Genomic DNA, 18,440 nt, shown 5'->3' with positions numbered 1-18,440 from the left:
TGAATGGAAAAAAAAAGCTCTAAAACTTTTTTTTTTGAGAATTAAAAGAATTTTATTGTAAGTATGTTAAGGTAGCAACACAGTGACAGGCTGACATTATAGATCGGCAATGTCTTCAAGGTAGGGATAGCTTTTATAGGGAACTTTAAGACAATTCAGATAGGTCCACCTCAACAAAAGAGGTTGGGCCCTTGCATCTCAGCTCCTCTCAAGGTAGCAAGAAAGTGACAATTTGCAGGTAGGGGTACATGACAAAGAGCAGGTGACACAAAGAGCTACAGACTTGGTGTTTCCTTCCCCACTAGAACCTCCCCCAACACTGATTGATTAGGTTAGGTAGGAAACAATGAGATCCTGAGTCAACATAACTTTAACAAAAGGATACCATAAAAAATGAATTCATTTCAATACATAATCAGGAGAAGTTAAACATTTCAGTTAATGGGAGAAATAGGTAAAATTATTATTATGAGGGACCTCACTAATCACCTTTTTAGAGCTGGGCAAATCTAACATAGTATTTCTTTCCCTATTTCATCAATATCTCTATAAGACATATGTGCCCAGGTAAGATATGTGTGTCCAGGTAGGTCATCTAAATGCATAGTTACAACTTGAGGGTAACACAGATAAACAGCTCTGAAATCTGGGGCTCACTCCTTTCCAAGGGGAGATTAGACAGGAGAAAGAGAAAGGGTTTGTCTTTCTACAACTCTTAACTGAGCTCTGTGTCCATAGCTACTAATGAGGAAAAATCTGAAAGTGAAACTGTCCCCACTGAAAATACCATTGTTAACAACTAAAAAACAAACTCTAGACACATCTGGCTAATGCTCTAGCCTTGAGTATTCTCTATCTCTGCATATTCATCTTTTTTGGGTGAATTCCCAGCAGTTCTGGGCATAACTACTGCAAAGATCCTTCTTTATATTGTTATCAGGAAACATACTTAGCAAACTGCTAGGCAAGGACCACCCTAGGTCAGCAATTCCATATAAAAACCAACTACTGCCACTTTGAATTATTTTCACCAGTTCAATTAGACTTCCTCCAGTCTCACATGTACCAAACAGTAACAGCCAAAGACATTTAACCTCTCAAAGGCTTATTGCCTCATTTTACTAATCCTCATTAGATTGTAAGCTCTTTGAGGGCAGGGATTGTCTTTTACTTCTTTTTGTACCTCCAGCACTTATTTAGCACTGTGCCTGGCACGTAGTTGGTGCTTAATAAATACAGACTGAGTGATCTGTAAGATGAAGGGATTGGAACAGATAGCTTCTCAGCTGCCTTCTTGCTCTAAACCTATGATACTGGGAAATAGCTTCATATAAAAGATAAACTTTTGTAAACTGAATGTGTCACATATATTTATGTATACATGTATAAATATTTATTTTTGAAAAATATATGCATTACATTTTCCCAATATATTTTTTATTGTGAATAATAAAATACTTTTTTTTATTGTGAATAATAAAATACAAATTCATTTAAAAATGTCATTGACTTCATATCAGTCTTTTGTTGTTATACAGTTTTCTTTTTCAGGTCAGGGCCTATGATTTTACTGGTAGAAGTAGCTTTTATTTTGGAAATTTCTCTTCCAATGAAGATGAGTAACTGAGAGATTGCTTCTTACCTAGTTTCACAGTCAGAATGTATCTGAGAAAGATGAACCAAGGTCTTCCTCACTCAATGTCAAGTCTCTACCCACTATACCATGCTGCATCTCTGTCCATTAGGTATTTTCTCAAACAATGGATGTTAGCACTACAACTCTACAACTTATGTATGGGGTCTGCAAAATTCTTTCATGTTAAAAAATGAACCTCACACTAAAAAATATTGGTTAAATCATATTATAGTTTGTCCTTTGTTCACAAGAACAAAGAATGGATCTTCATTGAAAATAAAATATACATAATTACATTTTTATGGTAGCAAAAAACTGGAAATAAAGTAGAAGCTCAATAATAAATGCATAGTTAAACAAATTAAGATGGATGAATAGACTATTATTGTACCTTAAGAAATGACAAATGTCAAAAAAAAAGAAATGACAAATATGAAGAATTTAGAGAAACATAATAAGACTTATATGAACTGATGTGATAAAGTAAGCAGAACTAGGAAAACAACATACAAAATGACCACAGAAAGATCAAACTTTGAACTCAGGTCCTCCCATCCAGCACACTCTTCACTGTACTCTACTCCCTTCATATACTCCAAATAATATTCTGTCAAGACCTCATACTTTGGTAGATATCACAAAAAAAAAATGCCACATAAGGAAAGAAAATCTTACATTTATTTTAACAGATTATAAAACTTACATGCAACTCTTTCCCCCAACTTCACAGAATTTCTGAAAAATTTGCAGCAAAGTAAATTTCTAGTCATAGTTTCACATATAATTATTTTTGCTATTCTTTGTGTATTGCAATGTTTGTGTCTGCTAGTAATAAAATAAGAAAAAAGAAATAAAATCATTAAAAAAGAAAAAACTTCAAATTATTTTAAAAACAGTCTCAGTGTTATTGCAAGGTTCAAACGAGATAATGTATATAAAATGCAATGTAAGCATTAGAATGTTATATAAATATGCTATCATTATTATCTGAACTCATAGTATTTTTAATACTGTATTAAATTCTAAGAGTTGTCACTACTGCAATGTTAAAGCCCACTGTTCTGGTTTTATTTGCTACCTTTTATTTTTAAATAATATTCATTTCCAAATACATCTGTCCCTTACCTGCTTAAGCATTTATGCCAAAATTTTGCCTTACCAGTTTAGGCTGAATTTTGTAATAGTCCAATAACTTACCCACAAGAAGTCTCTCTTCTCTTTCTTCTCTTCTCCTTCCCAGATCTCTTTTTAGAAGATAACATTCAGAAAGGACATCAAAATATTCTACAACATACATAGTTTGTTTTCTATATAAAGACTTTTTTATCCAATTCACAAAATAAGCATTGCCTTAATCCAATCACATTAGGTCACCTCCAAGATCACTAAGCATTATAAGTGCACCAATATTATGAGGAAGAAGAGAAAGATGCTTACATGTTCCAAGGAAAGTAGGGACATCTGCAGTTCTTTCATTGTATCAGATTAGAAGAATGAAAAAAAATATTTTAAACTAAAATTCTTCTCACTTAAGTTTCAAGGCAGAATGCAGTCAGATGTCCCAATTATAAGCAAAACAATTGAGAAAAGTATAATAAAAACTGGAAGCAAAATGCTCAAGCAGAATTCAAATAGTTTTAAATCTTAGGTTAAAACATACACACACACATATACATACATACACAGACACACCACCACCACCACAATGCTAAAATACTTCACAAAACACATACAAAATAAATCACATATAGAGCCTGCCTCCGATCAATACTGAATTCAATTTCAACATACATTTGTTAATTATGCACTTATGGGACTATTAATATCACGTCAGGCAGCAAGAGAATGACAATAACAGGATAAAATGTGGTTCCTTTTCTTATAGAATTCACAATCAAAGGTGTAAGAGAGATATGTAATCCAAGTACTATATGAGGATTAAGGTGGGAGTGAGAGGGGAGCATAATTACTCACTGGTATGGGAGAAATGGTATTTATGCTGGGTCTTACAGGAGTGAGAGGGCATTTCAGGCAAGGAAACAGCATGAACAAATGTATGGAAGCTGGACAGTGTGGGATGTACATAGCAAATTCTTATAAATTCAATTTGACTGGAACAACATGCACAAAAAGGATAGCATGAGAAAACAAGGAAAAGATAGGGTCACTGACAGATGAAGGAAAGCTTTAAATGACAATGTAAGTAGTCTGAATTTTATTTGGCAGGCAGTGAAGAATTCTGAACAGAGGAATGTATGAGGACATGTATGAGGACAAAATTATTTGTAAGCAATATGAAGAGTAGGTTACAGAGAAGTGAGCGGCAGTGGGAAAATACGTGAGGAGCTTAACTCAGTTAAGTGGGAGTGAATGAAGACCTAGATACTAAGGTGTTGGTAGTAGAAATAGAGGAGGGGGAGCTGCTAGGTGGTGCAGTGGATAGAGCTTTGGTCTTGGAGTCAGGAGTACCTGAGTTCAAATCTGGCCTCAGGCATTTGACACTTATTGGCTGTGTGACTCGAGGCAAGTCACTTAACCCTGACTGTCTCACCAAAAAGCAAAAAGAAAAGAAACAGAGGAGGGGAACTTGCAAGGTTTTCAGATATGAAAAGACTTATATTAAATGACACAGAGTAAGTCAGCTAAGCAAAGAACATATATTAAGTGCTTACTATTTACCAGGAACTGTGGTAAGCCCTGAGAACACAAAGGAAGGTAAAAGACAGTCCTCTCTCTCAAGAAGTTCACGATCTAATAGGAAGAGACACCATGCTATGTACAAACAAGCTATACACAGTACAAACTGGAAATAATCAACAGAGTTTAGAAAGTGCCAGAATTAAAGGGGCTTGGGAAAGGCTTCCTGTAGAAAGCCATGCAGCTAGGTGAAAATGTCCAGAGTCAGGAAATGGACTACTCCAGGGGTGGGGAATCTGCGGCCTCAAGGCCATATGTGGCCCTCTAGGTCCTCAAGTGTGGCCCTTTGCCTGAATCCAAACCACAACAAATCCCCTTAATAAAAGGATTGCTCTGTAAAACTTGGACTCAGTCAAAAGGCCACACCGAAAGACCTAGAAGGCCTGGAGGCTGCAGATTTCCCATCCCTGGACTACCCTGCTCAAGGAAGAGCAAAGAAGCCAGTGTCACTGGATCAAAGAGTTTGGGGGGAGGAGGGTAAGATATAAGGTGTAAGAAGCTGGAAAGACAGAGGGTTATGAATGGCTTTGAATGTCAAACAGATTTTTATATTTATATTTGGGAGTGATATGAAGCCACTGGAGTCTGGGAGAGAGAGCCAGGGTTGGGGTGTGGGGGAGGGTGAAGGTTTACAAGATCAGATTTGTGCTTTTGAGAGATCACTTTGGCAACTCAGTGCAGGAATAATGGGAGTAGAGAGAGAGACCAACTAATGCACTGGTCCAGGTGTGAGATGATAAGGGCCTGTACTAGGCTGATGTCAGTGTCAGTGGAGAAAAAGAAGCATGTATAAAAGATGTTGCAAAGGTAAAAACAACAGGCCTTGGCAATATATACTGGATGTGAGGATTAAGAGAGAGGAGCAGAGGATGACACTAGGTTGTGAGCCTGAGTAACTAAGAGGATGGTAATGCCCTGGAAAGTAACAGGGAAGTTTGGAGGGAGTGGGAGTGGGTTTGGGGGGAAAGATGAATTTCATTTTGGACACACTGAGTTCCAGTCAGAGATGTCCAATAGGCAATTGGAGCTGTGAGACTGGAGGTCTGTAGAGAGGTTAAGGCTGGATAAGTGGACTTAAAAACTTATTAGCATAGAGTTGAATCAATGAAAGCTGATAAAATATCAAGTGAAATAGTACAGAGGGAGCCAGAGTGAAGAAAAATAAGCCAGAAGAACAATAAGCACTAGAAGAAGCAACAAAACTCAAAACAAAAAAAGCAACAGGGAGAGCAACAAAACTCAGAGTCAAATACAAGAAACAGCATTGGTATGAATTACTAAAATTAAATCTCACAGACTTCCTTTTTGCTAACAAACAGTAAACTATAAAAGTACAAAGCAACATGTATCATTAGTTGCAACCACTCTTTAAGGAAGTTTTGCTCAACCATTTGGGGAAAATATACTTTGGGAAGTTTGTAACAATTTTACAAGACTACTATTCTTTAGAGGGATAATCAGGGGGACAGAGGAAGCAGTACAGCCTATCTTCTCACCACTCTATTCCACAAAGATCTAGAAAAAGTCAGAAGGAAATCATTTTTCCACCCCAGGGCAGCTTAAGGAAGTAGAAAGAAGTCTTCAAATACTGGGAATGAAATGTGGATAGGAAGAAGTACTACAAGAAGCATTCCAGCATGAAGGGACGGAAGGAGGGTAAAGACTGGGTCAGGAAGTAACTGATTAAGAAGAAATCCCAGGGTATCCCTAAACCAGCACTGTGTGTAGGAACCAGTGACACAGGGCAGCTCTGTCATGCACTACTTAGTTCCAGGTAGCAAATACAGAATGAAGAGAAGGGATCACATGCATGTTCGGAGCAGGAAACATGTTCCAGAAGCAAACCTATGTAAGCAAGGACACAGCTCTAGCCTCCAGTCCAGGGTAGAAGCTTGCAGTGGGATAACTAGGGTAGAAGTCCCAGACCAAAGAAAAGCTGGCAGTTCAGTCTCTCTGATCTTGCATAATCTCCCAGCAGAATAACAGTGGCTGACTCTAGCAGCAATCTACTGAAACTCCCAAGCAGGGACAAGGCCACAGACCCAAACCTGGGTCAGCAGCTTGAAAAGCTCAGACCAGAAAGTCAGCAAGCAGACCTTGCCCTGGATCACATCACTTTTGGTGCACTGAAAACTTATAGGCTATCAGCCTGAGCTGTGAAAGCAGGAGGAGGACATAAAAGGACGAAGCTCATGCCAGGCATTGCCCTCTACCTTGGGAGTCCAGATAACCCAGAACTAACATTAAGTTCAAAGTCAAGAAGTAGTAAGGGAGGGATTAGTCAGAAGCAAAACAAACTCTTAAAAAGGGAGGACAGAAAAAAGAGAAAGAAAAGTATAAGAGAATAGGATGACTACTAGGTCTGTATGCCAAAGAGATAAAAAAAAAAAGGTGGAAAGAAACTATTTGTACAAAATATTTATAGCAACTCTTTTTGTAGTGCCAAAGAAATTGAGGAGATGCCCATCAACTGGGGAATGCCTGGACAAGTTGTGGTATATGACTGTAATGGAATATTGCTGTGCTATGAGAAATGATGAGTGGGCAGATTCCAGAAAAACCTAAAAAGACTTACATGAACTGATGCAAAGTGAAGCAGGCAGAACCAGGAGAACATCGTGCACAGTAACAGCAATAACATAAGATGATCAACTGTGAATGAATGACTTAGCTATTCTCAGCAATACAATGATCCAAGATAATTCTAAAGGATACATGATGAAAAATCCTATCTGCCTCCAGACAAAGAACTGCTGGAGTCTGAATGCAGACTGAAGCAAACTATTTTTCACTTTTTGTATTTTTGTGTGTGTTTTTTTTTCCTTTGGGTCTGTGTATTCTTTTACAACATGACTAATATGGTGATATGTTTTGCATTATTGAAGATGTATAACCTGTATCAAATTGCTACTGTCTCAGGGAGAAGGGGAAGAGAGGGGAGAGAAAATATGGAACTCAAAAAATTTTTTTAATAAATGTTAAAATTTGCTTTATATGTAACTGGAGAAAAATTTAAAAAAAATTTAAAAGAGAATTAGGATGGAGGGAAATATATGTTAGCAATTTCAACTGTAAATGTGAATGAACTCACCCATGAAATGGAAAAAGGATAGCAGAATTGATTAAAAACCAGAATCCAATAATATCTTATTTACAAGAAATACAATTGAAACAGAAAGACACATACAGAATTAAAATAAGGGGCTGGGGCAGAATCTATTATGCTTCAGTGGAAGTAAAAAAGTCAGGGGTAGCAAACGTGATCTCAAAGCAAAAGTAAAAACAAACCTAATTAAAAGAGATAACCAGGGAAACTAAGTTTTGCTAAAGGTACTACAAATAATACATTAACACAAATATTGAACATATGTGCATCAAATGGTATAGCATCTAAATTCTTCAAGAAAAAGTAAATGAGTTATAAGGAGAAGCTGACAGTAAACTATGAGTGTAGGGAACTTCAACTTACAGAAAAAGAAAGTTGAGATGAATAGAATTTGGAAAAATTAGATATGGTAGATGTCTAGAGAATACTGAGTGGGAATAGAAAAGAGTATACCTATTCTCAGCTGTACATGGCACCTTAACAAAAACTGACCATGTATGAGGGCATAAAAATCTCACAAACAAATGCAGGAAAGCAGAAATTTTAAATGCAACTTTTATGGACTATAATGCAATAACAATTACATGCGATAAATGGCTTTTGAAGCCTAGGTTAAAAATCAAATGGAAATTACATAACAATCCTAAAGAATGGGTGGGTCAAAGAACAAATCATAGAAACAATAATGTCATTAAAAATAATGAAAACAATGAAATGACATACAAAAATCTGTGGGATGCAGCCAAAGCAGTACTTAAGGGAAAATTTATATCTCTAAAAGCTTACATCAATAAAAGAGACAAAGAACAGATCAATGAATTTGGCATGCAAATTAAAAAACTCAGAAAACCAAAAAATTAAAAACCTTCAATTAAACACCAATATAGAAATTCTGAAAATCAATGGAGATTAACAAAATTAATTTTATGTGTGTATATGTCTATGTGTGTGTGTGTGTGTGTGTGTGTGTGTACACACACACACACACACACACACACACACACACATACTAGGAGCTGTTTAAAAAAGCACAATAAAATAGATAAGCTATTAGCTAATTTGATTTTTATAGAAAGAAAATAAAATTACAAATATAAAAATCAGAAAGGTGAACTGACAACAAAACAAGTCACATATAGGATAAATAGGAAATAATTAAAAGAGGGAAGGCACTAGAATTGCACAAAGTTCTTGGAAGAGTTTCCCTACCAAGTTTCCCTTGCTTTCTAAGGTCACCTATGATCTCTTTTTTGCTAAATTCAATGGCCTTCCAAAGAAATTAATGAAAAGGCATTTTTTAAAGCACTTACTATGTGTAAAGCACTCTTCTAAGCACCAGGACTACAAATAAAAAAGTAAAAGCAAGTCAGTTCCTGCTCTCAAGGAGCTTTCCTAACTGAGGACACAACCTGTATAAATAGAGGCATTAACTCTAAGTCACAGGGAAAGGACCCACGGATCTTATGGTACAAAGGTAAAGCATGGTAACTCATCTTTAATGGCATTTCAACTAATAAAATCCTATCTTTTTCTGATAATAAACCATCTGACAGTGCTAAGGATTTTCATTGTGAGAACTTTCTTTTCTGAGTCTTCAATAAACTATGGGAGTTGCATAGAATGGGGCTGCAGCACCTTCTGATAAAATAACAGGTCCCAAATCCACAGGCTTTGCTTCCCAGGACACCTGCAGGAGCTGGGCTATAAAGTGACACTCCCAAATGGGCTAAAGGTATTGTGCTGGGGAAGGTGGGGGAGAAGGAAGATGCTACCATTCCCAAAGCTCTTGGGCTTTTCTCAATCATCCTCCTTCTTGACTTCTCTATATCATATGTAACAAAATGCCTGGCGCCTTCCCATACCTGGATTTCGTGATATTATTCTGTCCTGGATCTTATAACTGTCTGTTTCTTAGCTTCCCTTAGAGAATCACTACATATGTCCCAACCCTTATCACACATGGTATACTCCAGGTTTCGTGAGGCCCCCTTCTCTTCTTTCTCTCTACATTCTTAATTATCTTACCAGCTTCCATGGATTCAACTAGTACCTCTATGTAGATGACTCTCACATCTACACATCTGATTCTCATCCCTCTCCTAAGCTTCAATCCATTATCATCAAGTACCTGCTGGGCATATATGCCTACATGCATGTCCAGATAGAATCTCAAACTCAACAAGTCCAAAATAGAACTCATTATCTTTCCCCCTGAAATCATCCTTCCTCCTAAATTCTTTATTAGGGGGAGTATCACCCTTCTAGTCACTCACATTTGCAACCTTGGTTATCGTCCTAGACTCACTCACTCACATATCAGTCAGTTATCATTTGTACTTCCAAATATCCTCTGTATCCTTCCAATTATCTCCACTCACACAGGCACCATCCTAGTACAGGTCTCTTAATACTCTTTACCTTAAGAACTTTCCAGAGCCTCCTAGAAGGTCTCCTTGAATGCAGTCTCTCCTTTCCCTGTCTCTCTTGCACACTGCTACCAGCTTAATGTTCCATTCCTAAAGCACAGTTCTGATCATTCCCCCTACCTCAGAAGTTTCTGTGGTTCCTATTTCCCCAGGGATAAACTGCAGTGTTTGGCATCTGAAGCCCTTTAACACTGTTTCTAACCTATCTTTGCAGGGTGATTACACAAGTCCCACCTCATGAATGCTACATTTCAACCAAACGGGCACTGCTCTCTGCTTCCTATCACTAAAGCTCCCTGTTTGGCAGAAGGTCCCCCAAGCCTGGAAAGCTCTCCCTCTTTACCTCCACCTCTTGGAATCCTTAGCTCCTTTCAAGGCTCAAGTCAACAGCAACCTCCCACAACAGGCCTTTCTTGCTTATCCCAGTTGTTAGTGCTTCTCTCCCCAAAAAATAAACTACTATGTATTTATTTTGTATATATTTTTTTATTTACATGTTCTAGTCTCAGAGTAGAATGTAATCTCCTAGAAAGAAGTGACTTTCATTTTTGTCTTTAAATTCCCAGTACTTAAGGCAGTGTCCAAGGCATAACAGGTGTTTAACAAATGCTTATAGCTTGCGTTTCTTTTTTTTTGGCTAGGTAAAAACTGGATGACCACTTTAAATAAGTAATGTCATAAAGGGGATTCTTAAGAAGATATAAAGCCTTATATCCCAAAGAGATCAAACAAATGGGAAAAGGACCCACATGTACAAAAATATTCATAGCAGCTCTTTTTGTGGTGGCAAAGAACTGGAAATTGAGAGGATGCCCATCCATTGGGGAATGGCTGAGCTAGTTGTGGTATATGAATGTAATGGAATACTATATTGTGCTATAAGAAATGATGAACAGGTTGACTTCAGAAAAACCTGGGAAGACTTATATGGTCTGATGCTGAGTGAAGTGAGCAGAACCAACAGGACTTTGTACACAATAACAGCCACATTATGCAGTGACTAAGATTGTTAAACTGAACTCTTCTCAGCATTACAAGGATCTAAGACATCTCCAGAGGCCTCGGGATGGAAAATGCTGTCCACATCCAAAGAAAGAATTATGGAAGTTGAATTGCTATCACTTATTTTTACCTTCTGTTGAGTTTTCTTTCATCTTTCTGATGGTTCCTCCTATTGGTTTTAATTTTTACTTACAACTTCACTAATGTGAAAATACGTTTAATGGGTATGTAAATGTAAAGCCTATATCAGATTGTGCACCGTCTTGGGGAGGGTGGGGGGGTAGGAGGGGGGAGAAAAATTTTCAACTCAAAAGCATATGGAAGTGATTGTTGATAAATAAAAATAAATTAATAAAAAAATAAATAAAAAAGAAGATACGAAGCTTGTTGACTTCTGCTATCCCTTCTAAGACAGATATTTTATATCCATTTAGCATAACCTCATTTTACAAGTACTTTAAATTAGTAAATACTTATTAAGAATTTCATGTGTTATATAGAATATAAAGAATGCCACTCCTGATATGACTGAATCTTATTTGCAATAATTCAACAAGTATTTGCTGCATGCATTAATGAATTATATGAACTGCTTAATATTTATGCCTAATAGTCATGCATGGGATCATAGAATTTAGGGCTGGAAGAAACTTTAGGGGTCATCTAGTCCAACTCTCTTATGTTACCAGTGAGAAAACTGAGTCCCAGATCACAATGCAGCTACAAATATTCTTAGATATACGTCAGATTAATTTTCCTCTTTTATTTTCGAGAGAAACAAAGAGGAGGGCAGAGCTAGAGAGGCAGCACCACTCACTTCCCTAGGGGCTGCTATAAGTGCTTTGGGGACCAAGCTGGAACGGATAGCCAGCTGGCCAGCGGTGATACCTTTCCAGCCTTGGAGACAGCAGTGGTGCTTGGATTATTACTCTCCTTTTGCAGAAGCTGAGAAACTGAGGCTTAGAGAAGTTAAGTAACTTGTGCAGGGTCACAGAGCAAATTCTAAATGGCTTCTAAGAAACTGGGTTTAGATTTTCACGGGACTTTCAGTTACCTTGATGATGTCCCATTTAAGATAGGACAGAAATTCAAAACATGAGCTAAAGTTGGTCCTCCTATTAGATTCACCTAGTCTGACTGTTTATAAGCTGTCAGGGAAATACAATAGGAGTTTTCTTTGGGGGAAAAAGCCCCAGAAACAAATGGACAGAAGACATTATGAAAATCCAGGAAGCTCAATGGGAAGCTGAGTGAAAGGCTTAAGAAGCAGAAGCCAAAGTGAATTCCAAGAGTGGCCCAGAAGGTGACAGAAAAATGGGTTACTCAAAGACACACTGCCTGACCACAATGCCACTTCCCATTAACCGCGTCTTTGCCGGCTTACAAAACAACAACATTTTACCCCAACTGGTGTCAGCAGTAATGCCATAAAACAGAAGATTCTCAGCTCACCCCATACAAAGGCAGACTTTAACCCCACTAACTTTGAATGGGAAGAGGTTCCATTTGACAACATGGAATTAAAAACTATTGATGAGAAAGAATAACATTCTCGTTGGTACAACTGGGCCTACTGTGGCCTAGATCTTAGACAATAACTTGCCCAAAGGAGGCTCTGGGTTTGTGTGGCAGGACCACGAAGTCTTGGCATCCCTGGAATGGGCTAAACTGGATTTCAAGTCCCTTCACAAACCCAATGGCTTTATCACTTTACCATAGTTAGGTAACTGTGAAAAGATGTCACAGTTTTCCAGAGTCCCTCTCTCCTATCAGTGCTGTGAGAAATATCAAATATCTTTCCTCCCCAAACTTGACTCAGATAAGAGTGAGCAGAAGACAGCAAAGCTTGCAAGTACTTTTGAAAATATCACCTGTCTTCACAATGGCACTTTCCTGAATTCCTTAAAGCCCTGCTCCCAGAACTATACTAGTGAACTCAACAAACACACTGAGGTGAAATTTTCAGCTTTAAATCTGGCTGGCAAGGATGCACCAGCACTATCCCCTTCATCCCGGCAGCCTTCCTTGTCTGTTTTGTCACTGTATACAGAAGGTTCATCACTCCAAACAGTGCTGAGGTCACACTTCACAATGTCAGGACATCACAAATGCCAAACACTCCCAGTTCTCCCCAGAGTTCAAGTTCACCAACTTATTTGGACCTGCAAGCACTGAGCAGCAGTGTGTGGAGAGAGTGGTCAACATGAGCTACTCATATGAATGTATCTTGAAAGCCATGAAGAAGAAGCAAGCAAGTTTTTGACTATTTGCTTACACATGGACAGCTCTATGAAAAAGGCTTTCATCCCATTCTAGTAGAAACTTTGGAAATGTACTAGTGTTCAGAGTAAAAGACAACAAAATTTCTTCAGTTAATGAGCAAATTTAAGGAAATGGGCTTTGAATTGAAAGACATTAAAGAAGTTTTATTATTATACTACAATGACCTTGACACTGGAAGAACTGCCCACCTTCACCCTGCCACAGAGCATCTCTCACTTTGGGAGGCCTCAAGTATTCCCATCAGTCCCTAGAGGCCCCCCTTCCTTCCAGTGGCTTCATTCTCACCTTAAGAATAAGAAAGAATGTTGTTTTAGGTTTGCTGCTATTGGAGGTGGGAATGGAAGAGAAAGGAAGGATACTTCTGTACACCATACATTAATCTGTGTGAGAGTCTGATTCCTGTGGGAACAGAACAGAGGAAGGTAAAGCAGAGGAATATTGGGATATTTAAGCTCTGCCCCCACTTCACCCACTTTATTTATTTTATTTGTACTTTGAGAAGTGTCTTTCCCAGCTTAGCCCTGGTGTTTCTGGAAGGCTATACATATATTCAAGACCAAACTTTGTTGTTATATTCTCACTCTTGCCCTGAGCCAGAGATACAGGGGTATTCTGGAGAAAAGAGATTCTGAGGTTGTCAGCGCTGCTTTGAATATCTTGTGTTTGACCAACACATCTTCTACTGTTAGACTAGTTGAACTGAAATCCATGTCTAGTGCAATGGAAAGGGTTTTTAGGATATATATTTGATTTTACCTTTTTTTCCTCTTAAAAGTGGACTCCATGTTAGAATCTAACTTAGTGTAACACCAGTTCCTAAACCTTTAAAGGCATGAACAATGCCACTGAGTTTGGGCATTCTTCTGCTCCTTCTGCCAGGCAACCACTCTCAGGTTTCACTCAAATCTTAGCTAAATCTTGGATCTTGCTAGAGCAGGGCACCTAACTTTTCAGCCCTTGATTACTTTCTCCAGGCTTTAAGTCCCCAATTCTAGGAAACTTTTTAATTGACACTTTCATATTCAGTGTGAAACAGGAAGCTCTTTGTAAGCACTCTCAAATGGAGTTGAGGGAATGAGCCCACAATCCATTAGCCCAACTCTTAACACATAAATTTATTTCAGTTTTACTTTCCCCATCATTTTGGAGAACAGACTCATTGCTTTAGAATGATATATTTGGTAATATCTAGCAGCAGAAATCCATCTCTTTGGTGTGTTTTGTATTATGTGTATTGTGTTGTACACTGTTAAAGCTCTAAAAAAATAGTCTTGATTAATCTAAAGTAATGTGCTATTTTAATTCTTCAGAAAAAACTATTAACAAAAATTTAAAAGGTTAAAAAATTCTGATAAAAGTCTGAAACCGAGGCATATAAGCAATCTGAAGATTAAAAAAGAACCTAGCAAAAAGATTCAAAAATTTTAAATAAAATCCTAGCAAAAAGAATATCAACGTTATCTATATAATTATTCCCTAAGCTCAAACTGGATTTGTATAAGGGAATGCAAGGATGGTTCAACTCCAGGAAAACAATTAACATAATTGACATATTCAGCAAAAACACTCCTAACTACATAACTATATCAACAGGTACAGAAAAAATATAAAATATACTTTGACAAAGTATAACACTCACTTATGCTAAAAACAAAAAACAAAACAAGACAAAAACAAACCTACAAAGCATAACAAAAGAAGGGCCATTTTTATTAGTTAAAAAAATGTATATCTAAAACCAAAATCTAACATTATTTACAATGGAAAAACACTAGAAGCATACCATGATATACAGGGAACTGACAATAAGACCACTCACAAAAAAAGAAGTGGCCAGAGGATCAAAAGTTTTGAGAAAGAACTAAAAATGAGTAACCATATAAAAACACGGTCCAAATCACAATATGAAAACTGTAAACTAAAGCCACTCTCAGGTTTCACCACTGAACCATCAAACTGGCAACGAAAAATGGTGGAAATAATATAGTGGAGGAAATGTGGGAAGACAAATACATACTCTTGGTGGTACTATGAATTCCAGAGGCAGTGTAGTCCAGTGGAAAGGGTATGGGATTTTGAATCAAAGGACGTGGGTTCAAAACCAGACTTTGCCATTAACGTTTGTGTGACCCTGGACAAGTGACTTCGCCTCTTTATGACAGTTTTCTTATTTATAAAATGAGAGAGTTATATCAATCAAGAAACAGATAATATGGTACACAAATATAAAAGAATACATTTCTACTATGAGAAATGATGAAGACAATGACTTCAGAGAAACTTGTAAAAATTTGTATAAACTAACACAGAGTGAAGTCAGGAGTATAAATTATACAATAATATTATTATAAAAACAAACACTCTGAAAGACTTTAGAACCCTGATCAACACAATGACCAAATATGATGCGAGAAAATTCATGATGAAACAAACATGCTAACCATAGAGGTAATAGATTCAGAGTACAGACGTGCACGCGCGTGCGCATGTGTGTGTGTGTGTGTGTGTGTGTGTGTGTGTGTGTGTGTGTGTGAGAGACAGAGAGAGAGACAGTGAGGGGAGAAGAGAGAAGAAGGTGGGAGACGAGAAGGAAGATTTTCATTAATTAAAAAAATAAAAAACTTAAATTTTAAAAATAAAATGGGGGGGGGAGTTTGGACTTGACCAGCAAGATCCCTTAAAACTCTTGATCTCTCTAAGAGCATATAAATTAATCCAACAATTAATTCTAGAAAAAAATTTTGGAATCACATGAGAAAAATCATTAAACTATTCATACCCTTCGACCCAGAGATCCCACACTACTGGGCATATCTACCAAGGAGGTTAATGACAAAACGAAAGGTCTACACATAACAAAATATTCACAGCAATACTCTGTAATAGTGAAAAATTAGAAACAAAATGGGTACCTGTAACTGGGAAACAGACTGACAAATTGTAATATATAAATGTAATGGAATAATATTATGTGTCATAAAAAACAATGAATAGCAGGAATAGCAGTAAGACTTGTAGAATGGTGGAATCAGAGCGACCATAGGATCATAGATTTAGAGCTGGTAAGGGATGTTGGAGATCACTTAGTTCAACAACTTCATTTTACAGATGAGGAAACTGTGGTCCAAAGAACTGAGTGACTTGCCCAAGGTCACAAAGGTAATGAGAGGTGGTATTTGAACCCAGGTCTTCTGACTCTAAATCCAGGGCTGTTTCTACTGTACCACAATGTCTCCCCTGTACCAAATAAAGCTTAAAAAGTAGAACCAACAGAACAAAATACACAATAACTACAATAATACAAACAATAAGACCACTAAAAGTCATTAATGAATTATAATGAGAGCTATAGAACTGATCATGAAACACAGCTCCTCAGTAAAGAAAGGGTTTGATGCGTTGCTTAGTTTTGCTTGAATGTTTTTCTTTGTTTCAAAGGATTCAACAGGGGAAAGAAGTGTTTAAAACGGAAATGACTATAGTGTAGAAACAAAAAGTAACAATAAAACATTTTTTTTAAAAAAAGCAAGCTCCAAAACCAAATACTTTTTCAACAGAGTATGTTGTAACAATCCTGCAATATACTATCCTGAATATGACAGTATCAGAAGAGTAGTGACAAGACTAGTCTTGCTGCTTAAGGAAAACTAGTTAAACCTTAAATGCCTAAAACTGAGTCACAATCTCTACACCCTGAATTTCTGCTTTCCTAACAATGAAGACTAAAGAAACAGGCATTTTTATTTTATTTTTTTGAGGGAACCAGGTAATCTTGGAACATAGGGAACTTTCTATGAGTAGGGTCCTGGCTTTGGCTAGTCATTGTAAAGTATGAGAATACTGAGTTCCTAGGGCTAGAGGTAGGATAGCCAAAGAAATTTCCCCTATTTCTAAAGTATGTCATGACCCCAGACTGCCCTGCCCTATTCTTCATCCTATTCCCAGAATCCAAGGGTCATAGTCTAGTGCCTCATCCTTTCCCCTATTCCACAAGGACTGGTAGTGGGTAACAAACAAAGGTGATATATATTCATAAGTGTGAACAAAAGTTGCTTAACCCAGAGCTATCCTTGCCACATAAATATGATAGTACTTTCACTGACACCTCTCAACATGCTAATGCCTGGAGTTCCTTTAACCAAAGAAAGAAAATCTTTCATATCAAAATCAGAAAAAAAAAAAGTTAAAAATGCACATTTACAACTGGCACAATTAAGACTCAATTCTGCCAAAGAAAAATAGGTCAATTCAACTTGACAAGGACAAATATCAGATTATTTCTAGTTTTGAATGGCAAAGAATTTGAGAAAAGAAAAGGATAGGGTGGGTTGTCAGAAAGGTGAGGAGAAGCCACCAATGGGTGAATGGGAAAGGAAAGAAAGTGATAACAAAATATGACCAACTTGAACATTGTCTAGGGTACACCATATTTATCTACAACTGTGCCCACAAAGAGAAAATATTTTGGGGCATGTTGTCCTAGGCTTAAGTGGTATACTATATAACAAAAGTAAACACTGTTTCACGTGGTTTTTTTTTAATTAATTTGAGGGTACTCAATGCATTTTTCGTTCTCCTTTAAATAAAAATTGATTTTATTAAATGAAGATCTTACTTTCCACATGATTGATTAACCTTTATAAAATAAGAAGGCTGGACTAGGTAATTCTATTGAATAAGACGGTATATGTAAAAACATTCATTATGTGCCATATCTATTCATGCCAGGTTGCTATAATACAATGTGTAAAATTTGAAGGAAAAAACCTTTTGATTAAGGCTCTTGTTAAAGGTGATTCACCTTTGGAATTCTCTAGTTTCAAAGGATAAAAGGTGGTTTAAAAAAAAAACAACCTTTTCTAATAATGAAGTTTTTAACTATTTTTCAACTATTACTAATAACGTCAGTAATAACTGATTTGTCTATCAAAAATCAGTCAGTCAATGAGAATTTTTTAAGTACTTATGTGCCAGGAGATGTGTTCTGGGGACACAAAGAAAGGTGAAAATGCTGTCCCTGATCTCAAGGAGCTCACATTCTAATAGGGGAGACAAAATATAAATACAAAGTCTTTGTATACATGATATAAACAGAATAGATGAAAGGTAACCTCAGACAGAAGGCGCTAGCATCAGGGAGTACTACCAGGAAAAGTCTTCTGAAGAAGACAGGATTTGAGCTAAGTGTTAAAGGAAGCCCCAGGGAAGGTAAGAGGTAGATTCGAAGGGACAGAGCATTACAGATCGAGGCACCAGGCTGTGAAAGAGCACAGAGATGGGCCAGGAACAG

The 18,440-nt window shown here is 37.2% G+C and overlaps 1 protein-coding gene and 1 pseudogene across 2 annotated transcripts in view; one reads left to right on the top strand and one right to left on the bottom strand.

The window, feature by feature from the left end:
• LPGAT1 (lysophosphatidylglycerol acyltransferase 1) overlaps positions 1-18,440 on the bottom strand; it is a 124,239-nt gene that overhangs the window by 93,869 nt on the left and 11,930 nt on the right. The gene's annotated exons all lie outside the window — the stretch shown is intronic.
• LOC110222703 (ubiquitin-associated protein 1 pseudogene) lies at positions 11,874-13,401 on the top strand (annotated as a pseudogene).

The sequence above is a fragment of the Phascolarctos cinereus genome, unplaced genomic scaffold (assembly GCF_003287225.1).
Source record: "Phascolarctos cinereus isolate Bilbo 61053 unplaced genomic scaffold, phaCin_HiC Scaffold_5;HRSCAF=322, whole genome shotgun sequence".
In the NCBI taxonomy this organism is placed as follows: Eukaryota; Metazoa; Chordata; class Mammalia; order Diprotodontia; family Phascolarctidae; genus Phascolarctos; species Phascolarctos cinereus.
Note: the sequence above shows the minus strand (reverse complement) of the source record. Positions and strands in the feature narration are given on the sequence as shown.